The following is a 9,259-nucleotide window of genomic DNA, read 5'->3' on the forward strand; positions in this document are numbered from 1 at the left end:
GTAATCATCTTCTTTGGCCCATTTCTCCTTGGGAATCCTTGAATTCCTGTTGTTGAGCTTCAATTTTCACTGAGGGCCAGTCATCAACTGTTTAAGTGTTCAATTATCAATAAGCCAAAGTCTGTGGAAGGCCATAATGGCCCTGCTTTAAGTGGTTCGCTACTACCGCAGCTCACCACACTGTCTCTGCCTCTGTCACCATCTTGGATCTCCGCCAAGGTCTGAAAATACTATATTTGATAGGTCATGTTGTTGTTGTTATGTGCCACAAGCAACTCATAGAGACCCAACAGTTCTGAACTCTGCCCTATCTTGAGCCAATTTAATTGTCTCCAACATTGTTGTTGTTGTTGTTGTGACATTGAGTCACTTGCGACTCATAGCAACCCTGTATACAACAGCCCTAAACCCTGGTCCATCCTGAGTCAACCTTATTATCTCTGACACACTGACCCTCATGACCCCAGTCACTGAGTCAATTCTCTCTTCTAGGCTCTGCCACTCTTTCGCTGTCCCTCCACCCTCCCAAGCATGATGTTACTCTCTAAGAACTGATCCCTCCTTAAAACATGCCCACAGTATGTCAGACAGAGCTTCAGAATCCTTGCCTCCAAGGAGCACCCTGGTTTCACTCTCTCTAGGACGAATCTGTTTGTTCTCTTAGCAGTCCGTGGTATATTAAATACTCTTCTCCAGCACCACAGCTCAAAGTCATCTATTCTCCTTCTATAAACCCTAGTCATTTTTATGACTATGAAACCTAATCATTGTTATTACCCTAGCATCTCATCCAGGGTCTTCTTCTCTTGTTTTGTCCCTCCACTCTTCCAAATATGATGTTCTTCTCCAAGGACTGGTCCCTCCTGGCAATATACCCAAAAGTATATGAGACAGAGCCTCACAATCCTTGCCTCAAGGAGCAGCCTGGTTTCACCCTCTTCAGGACAGACCTGTTTGTTCTCTGAGTTGTCCAGGGTATATTCAATACTCTTCTCCAGCACCATAACTTAAAAAGTTATCAATTCTTCTTCTGTCATCCTTAGTCATTGTCCAGTTTTCTGATGTATAAAATAATTGCGAAGACCGTGGCTTGGATCAGGCACCCTTAGTCTCAAGACTAATTTGCTCTTCAGGACTCTGGAGTAGTCCCTGACAGTAGACTTCCCAAGTTCAATTCATCTTCTTATTTCCTGACTGCTGTTATCAAGAGTGTTGATTGAGGAGCCAAGCAAACTGAAGGTGTTAACAATCTCAGTCTCTTCTCCATCTATCATAATGCTGTAAATTGGCCCCATGGTGAGAATCTTTGTTTTCTTGATGTTGAACTTGAATCAGTTTTGAAGACTGCAGTCTTTGACCTTCTGAAACAAATGCCTCAGGTCCTTCTCTGTTTGGGCAAAGTTGTGTCATCTGCATAATGCAGGTTATTGATGAGTCTTTCTCCAGTCCTGATATCATATTCCTCCTCATAAAGTCCAGCCTCCTGGATGATCTGTTCCGCATATAGACTTAAAAATTATGGAGATAGGATGCATCCCTGGCATACATTTTTCCTGATTTTGAACCATGCAGTGTTTCCATGCTCTATTTTGAGGACTGCCTCTTAGTACAAGTATAGACTTCACCTGAGGACAATCAAATGTGCTGGGATTCCCTTTTTCTCAAGGTTAGCTGCAACTTGTGATCCACATAGTCAAATGTCTTTGCATAGTCAATGAAACAGGTAGACATTCCTCTGGTCCTCTCTGCTTTCAGCCAAGATCCATCTAACTACTTTGTTAATAGAAGGGATTGACAGTCAGCTCTAGCAAGAGCGGAGGCAAATTACAATAGTGAAAGAGTTTAAACTTGGCAAGGAAGTTGTCATCAAAGCTGTCTTTCTAAACTAAAAGAACATTTCTTTTTTAAAAAACATTATTAAAGTAACGTTGTTGTTGCACCTTTCCTAAGACATATCTGTCTGTTTTTTTGACAATCTATGGAATATTCAATGTTCTTCTCCAGTGTCACGGTTCAAAGGCATCACTTCTTCTTCTGTCATCCTTATGTCCAGGTCTCAGATTCATAGAAAGTGGTTGAAGAAACGATTGCCTGAATCAGGTACACCTTAAATTTACATCAGTGCTCCTAGGTAATTTGGAGAGGTCCCTGACTGCAGACTTGCCCAATGCAGTACATTTCCTGATCTCCTGACTGCTGGGACCAACAGTGTTGATTGTGGATCCAAATATGGTGAAATCTTTGACAATTTCATTCTTTTTTCCATCTGTTATGATATTTCTAATCTGTCCAGATTAAGAAATGACCTTTGTCTTCTTGGCATTGTAGTCTTTAATTTTCTATAGCAAGCATTTCAAGTCCTCCTCACTTTCAGCAAGAAAGATTGTATCATCTGCTTAACGCAAGTTGTTGTTGATGCATTTTCCTTCTATCCTAATGCCACATTTTTCTTCATAAAGTCCAGCTTCTTGAATGATTTGCTCAGCATGCAGATTGAATAAGTATGGACAAAGGAAATCCTGACACTCTTCCCTGATTTTGAACCATGTGATATTCCTTGCTCTGTTTAGACAACAGATTCCTCGTTTAGGGCTAGGTTTTATATCAGCATAATTACGTGCTCTGGGATTCTCATTTTTATCAGTGTTAGCAATAGTTTTTATGATCCACACAGTCAAATGTCTTTGCAGGATCCATCTGACATCAGCAAAGATACGGTAGGGTTTTTTAATTGCTTTCTTGTCTGTTGCAATCCCTACTTTTCATATGTTGGTTTCCCAATCTTGGGAAACAAGGCAATTTTCTGGGCTTATAAAAATGGCTCTGATATAAGCAGCCCTTTTTTAGAGTAAGCTGATTCTTGTTAAATTTTAATGTCTGGTGTGGATATTGAAAATGTCTGGAAGAGGAGGAGGGGGAGGGAAACAGGGAAGAAGAGGAGGAAGAAGAAGAAAAAGAAGAAAGCAGCAACTGAACTTGAAATGCTGGGGAGTAGCAGTGAGTTCTTCTGGATCATTGACCTCTCCTGTCTCAAGATAAAAATCAGTTAAGGCTTTGCTTTTCCACGTTGTTATTGTTGTTATGTGCCTTCATTAGAATCAGGCTAAAGTCAAGCAGGATGGATATAAGGAGAGACTGGGTGGAAGAAGGAGTGTTGGGATAGATACCAGCAGGTTTGCACCATTGGAGGCAAAGTGTCCAGATCAGGCCTTACCCAGTCAGAACCACAGACATTGGACGTAGATGCCTCATGCTCCTGACATGTGCAGTAGATGCTGTCCCCAAGAGTGATGTCAAAACCAAGTGACCAGAACCATCCACGAAATGCTCCCATTGACTGCCCACCACATCATCCCATTGGCCCAGACTGAAGCCCAGAAACATGTCGAAAGCTGGAGCCAGTCAGCTATAGCAACGCAGAGTCGTGTGATTAAATATATTTCTTCTGCCTCTTTACTTCCAGTGAATGGCTCCTCTTGCTCTATGGTTTGTACCTTTTCTACAAAATCTACCTTTGCTTTCATCTTGGTCTCCTCACCTTTCTTCTCAACGGTGTCTTCTTTTTTTTTTTTTTGAGCGAAAAACTCTCTTTATTGAAGCAAGAATTCAAAGCTAGATAATTCAAGCACCGAATTACAAATATCCTATCAGCCATCAAAATGGCAGCTGAACATATCAAGATCATTTTCAAAATAACAAGACGAAGCATTAATTCTTTTTTTACAAAACACCAAAAGGGAAGCACATCTTATTTTGATTACAACATACAGTTAAGCCACCTTGAGACTTTACTTAGGAGTATTACCTCGGTGCCCCCTGAAGTGAAGATTATCTCCTGAGGTTTTCCACCTATCATCTTCGCGAGGTTCTCCCGGGCGGCATTTATAATATCCTTGGCCCTTCTACCTGCTGAGTAAGAACTGCTGGGATTGCCCCAGGCCTCCCACATGGCCTCTGTCATGGCCTGGATAACTTCTGGGTCCAGGGGAGTGGTTGCATTGTAGTCCATATAAACTTTCCTCTCCGGCGAGCTCTCCTCCCTGTCCACGCGCGCGTTCGCCTGCGGCTCCCAGCCCGCGGCCATCGAAGCCCACCACCGCTGTCCACGCCGCTGGACCAGCGCCTCAACGGTGTCTTCTAACCAGAGCTTGACCCACAAGTGGGATCCTTTGAGGACAGAACCAGGTTAAAATCAGAGGATTTTATCCACAGACGATCCTCTTGGGGTCTTCCACCAGGTTCAATTCTTTTTCGGCGCAAGGGAGGCCAAAGCAGGGCATTCATTGCACAGTAACACCCTCACGTTGGCTACAACTCATCGTGACCTGATGAACAATAGAGATGGACCCTGTTCTACCCTGCTCCATCTTCATCAGCTCTGATATACTTGAGCTCGTTGTTACAGTCACTATGGTGACCTGTCTTGTTGAGCATCTATCTTCCTCTCTTTCACTGACCTTCCATCTTTCTAAGCAAGATGTCCATATCCAACAACTGTCCCCTCTAACACAATCTGCAAAACATGAAACGAAGTGTCGGCATCCTTGCCTCTAAGGAGAGCCTTGGTTGCACTTTCTCTAAGACATATTTGCTTGTCTTTTTGACAGTCCATGGGATACTTAATACTCCTCTCCAGCAGCACAACTCGAAGGAAAGGCCTTGAATCTTCTTCTGTCATCCTTAGTCACCGGCTTTCAGATGAATAGCAAGTGACTGAAAAGACCATGGCTTGGGTCAGGTGCATCTTAGTCTTCAAAATGACATTATTGTTCTTTAGCGCAGAGATAACTGTGGTTTAGCTGTGATGCTAAACACTGTGACACTGATGTGCCAAATGTGACAATGGTTACCCATGGTGGACAGTGTTTGGTGAAGCTTCCTGATTAAAACAAGCTTGGAAGCAGGAGTGGCATCCACTTCCAAAATGGCTTGCCTCCGGAAAAATCTTATGAACTTGGAGAAATGATGAAAGTTATACAAGTGTTCGGGTCTTTCATTCATAGGGTTGATATGAGTCATCTACGACTCTGTTGCACTTAACAACAACAACAACAGCAGCAACAACACTTTGAAGAGGTCCTCGACAACTCATTTTTCCAACGCAACCCTTCTTTTGATTTCTTGATTGCTGGTACCAAGGATATTGATTGTGGATCCAGGTAAGATGAACTCGCTGACAATGTAAATCTTTCCCCCATCTATCATGGTGTTGCTTATCAGTTCAGTGGTGAAGATTTTCATTTTCTTGATGTTGAGATGTAATCTGTATTTAAAGTTGTATTCTTTGGTGTCCTACACTAAGTGCTTCACATTCTCCTCACTTTGTGCAAACAAGGTTGTCATCTGTGTAACACAGGTTATTGATGGTATTCTGATGCTGATGCCACATTCTTCTTCATATAATTCAGCTTCTCAAATGATTAGTTCAACATACAGATTGAATGGGTTTGGAGAAAAGACAAGACCCTAATGTACCTCTTTTTTTTAAATTTTATTTTAAACCTTTCAGTGTTCCTGTTTTTCTGTGAATTTGCTAAAATCCATTGAATCATGTGATCCTTTTACAAAATAATCATTGGTAAGATCTTTGGGATAAGATTTTAGTAGCCATACTTAGGAAAGATTTTATAACAATATCCAGGAAAGTTTTTAGTTGTTCCAACAAACAGAAGGGGTTGAAATGATAAAAAGCAAATAGCCCTTATTTTAATATCCCTTTATGCTCTAAGAAGGCGATGCCTGGTAAGTCTTTGATCTAGTGCTTCAGGTATTTATTGACTGAGCTACGCTTCCTGAGGGTAAGGTAATTTTCTCCTGCAATCATTCTGATGACGGCACGGCCACTTTGGCGATTTAAATGGTCGAGGGTGGGAGAGGAGGTCACAAGCTGCATAGAAGATTTAAGATGATGTCTGAAAAAAAAAAGATGATGTCTGAAGTTCTGGCAAAGCTCAAAGTGCAATCAAGAAGACCTTGTGATGAATTGTCTGTTCATATCCTTTGCCCATTTTTCAACCGGGTTGTTTACCTTTATCTTGTTGTGGTGCTCCAGTATTTTATAAATTCTAGATATAAGTCCCTTATCTGATATATCATTACCAAATATTTTTTCCCAAACTGTGGCTTCCCTTTTTATTCCGTTGGAGAAGTTTTTGGATGTGCATAAGGAGTTGATTCTTAGAAGGTCCTGTTCATCTATTTTATCCCTCCTGGTGGTAGATTTTTCAGGATACTTGGAAGACTGTTTATGTTGTGAATGAGGACTTCTAGGGTTCTTACAAGCTTTTCTTTAATAAAGTTTATAGTCCTTGGTTTTAGTCCTAGGTCCATAATCCACTTTGAGTTGATTTTTGTGTATGGAGTGATGTGTAGACCTTGCTTGAGTTTTCTGCAGATGGTTTTCCAATTTTGCCAACACCATTTGTTTAAAAGGCTGTCGTTTCCCCACTTGACTGATTCATCTCCTTGTCAAAAATCAATTGACCATAGGTAGATAGGCTGATTTCTGGATTCTCAATTCTATTCCATTGATCTATGTGTCTGTCATTGTACCAATACCAAGCTATCTTGACCACCAGGGCAATGTAGTAGGATTTGAGTTTAGGGAGTGAGATGCCTCATACCTTATTTCTCTTTTTAAAGAGTGCTTTGCTTATTCAGGGCCTCTTTCCATTCCAAATGAAAGTGGAGATAGCCTTTTCTATCTCGTTGGAGAATAGAATTGGTATCTGTATTGGAATTGCACTGAATGTGTAAATTGCCTTTCGTAATATTGTCATTTTCACAATATTGAGTCTTCCTATTCATGAGCAAGGGATATTCTTCCACTTCTCCAGCTCTCTTTGTTTCTTGTAGTAATGTTTTATAATTTTCTTTGAATAGATCCTTTGTGCTTCTGGTTAGATTTACTCCCAGGTATTTAATCTTGTGATTAGTAATTGTGAACGGTATTGTTTTTCTAAGCTCCACTTCTGTTTTCTCTTTGTCACTGTAGAGAAATCCAGTTGATTTTTGTTTGTTGACCTTGTATCCTGCCACTTTGCTGAGTTGGTCAACTACGTCCAGCAGTTTTCTTTAGGGTTTTCTTGTATATTATCGTATCATCTGCGTACAGAGATAATTTCACCTCCTCTTGCCAATTTGGATGCCTCTTATTTCCTTGTCTTATCCTATTGCTATCACTAAGACTTCTAATACAATATTCAAAAGGTGAGGTGATAGTGGTTCAGATGACCAACAAACACATGAAGAAATGTTCAAAATTCATAGGTCTAGGAGAGATGCGAATCTGAGTGAAATATCTCAGTCACAAAAGGACAAATACTACATGGTGCCACTGTTGTACAATGAGGCTGACATCAGAGTGGGGATAAGTCTGAGAAAGAAATGGATAAATTATATATACTGCATTGAAGCCAATGAGGGAGAGAACAGTTTAAAAATAATATATTTTAGGGCATTATGATTATCATAAGAGTTTGGAGTGAGAGTTGCAGAGTTAAGTATACTCGGGGTAGGGGTGGGAGGGTGCAGAGGGATTGTGTACCAATGAAGGAGCTTTTCTTTTGCTTTTAAAGAAGAGCAAACTGGGGGTGGGGGTGGGGTGGGCAGGGAGAAAAGTGCAACAATGAATGAATGGAAATCCACAATCTCCATAAATGTTTGTTGAAATTAATAATAATAATAATAAAAATAAAAGAGAGATGCAAATCAAGACAACTATGAGGTATCATCTCACTTCAATAAGAAAAGCAAAATTTAACAGAACAGCAAGCAACAAATGCTGGTGAGGTTGCGGAGAAACTGGAACCCTTATTCACTGTTGTTGGGAGTGCCAAATGATGCAACCACTTTGGAAGGCGGTATGGCACTTTCTCAAAAGGTTGTTAATAGAAATACCATTTGAGCCAGCAATTCCACTTCTGGGAATTTACCCTAAAGAAACTATAACTGCCACCCAGGCAGATATATGCACACCCATGTTTATTGTGGCTTTGTTCACAATAGCAAAGAGCTAAAACAACCCAAGTGCCCATCAACAAATGAATGGATAGAGAAGCTCTGGTATAGTCACACAGTGGACTACTACGCAGCATTGAAAAATAAGGAACTCATGAAATATCATGCAAAGTGTATGACTCTAGAGGACATTATGCTGAGTGAAATATCTCAGTCACAAAAGGACAAATATTGCATAGGGCCACTATTATAAAATAAGACTGACACTGGGGTTGAGGGAAGACAGAGAAGAAGGGGAGGAATGATGTATACTGCATTGCAACAAATGAGGGAGAGAACTGTTTAAAAGGGATATATGAATGGGTATTATTGTCATGACAGGAGTCCAGAATGAAGGCTGCACAGTGCAGTGGGCTTGGGGGGGAGGGATTACATAGCAATGAAAGAATTTTTCTTTACTTATCAAGGTGAATTGGGGGCATGGGGTGGGCAGGGATAAAAGTGCAACAATGAATGACTGGAAACCCTAAGTCTCTGTAAACTTTCATTAAAATTAATTTAAAAAAAGAAGACATTGTGGGGTTAATTAATTCTCTTCTGTCACAGGGGTGACTATGCGTCAGAATTGACGCTATGGCATCTAACAATAGCATCAACTGCCTGGTTCTTACACCACCTCGAGATATAGCCTTTCCAGCCAAGGAGATCTGAGCTGGAGGGCCTTCTGGAATGAGGAGGCAACCTGGTGAGGAGATTGGATGGCATTCCCCAGATCGGTACTCCTTTCCACCCTCTGCCTGTCTCATTTGCCTCGAGATAGGATCTCCATGTTTTCTGTTATTCTTCAGTAAGATTTTACTTGCATGTAATGTTAATTCTATTGCCAATCTTCCATGTCTATGATGCTCTATGCTAAATTTGTTCCATTCCAAGACACTGCTTCTCGGCACTCGCTTCCCAGCTCTGAGGACTTCACACATGAATGCTAGACAAGGCGACAAAGGGTGTATGTGAGCAGACTGCATTGTCTGGTGGGAGCAGAAAAGCCCTTTCCAGTTGAAGGGGAAGTGCCGTTCCCATAGGAAGCTGGCTTCCGGGTGTTGAGAATACCAGACACCGTGGGGGTCTTTGTGAAAACATCCACCAAATTTTATCTTGGGGCCACAATCTTGTTTCCTTTTTAAGACTTTCTGAAAAGAGTTTTTCTTTCTTTTCTTTTCTTTCTTTCTTTCTTTCTTTCTTTCTTTCTTTCTTTCTTTCTTTCTTTCTTTCTTTCTTTCTTTCTTTCTTTCTTTCTTTC

This window comes from Elephantulus edwardii, unplaced genomic scaffold (assembly GCF_000299155.1).
Source record: "Elephantulus edwardii isolate Elephantulus edwardi_28Jun2011 unplaced genomic scaffold, EleEdw1.0 scaffold00002, whole genome shotgun sequence".
Classification (NCBI taxonomy): domain Eukaryota; kingdom Metazoa; phylum Chordata; class Mammalia; order Macroscelidea; family Macroscelididae; genus Elephantulus; species Elephantulus edwardii.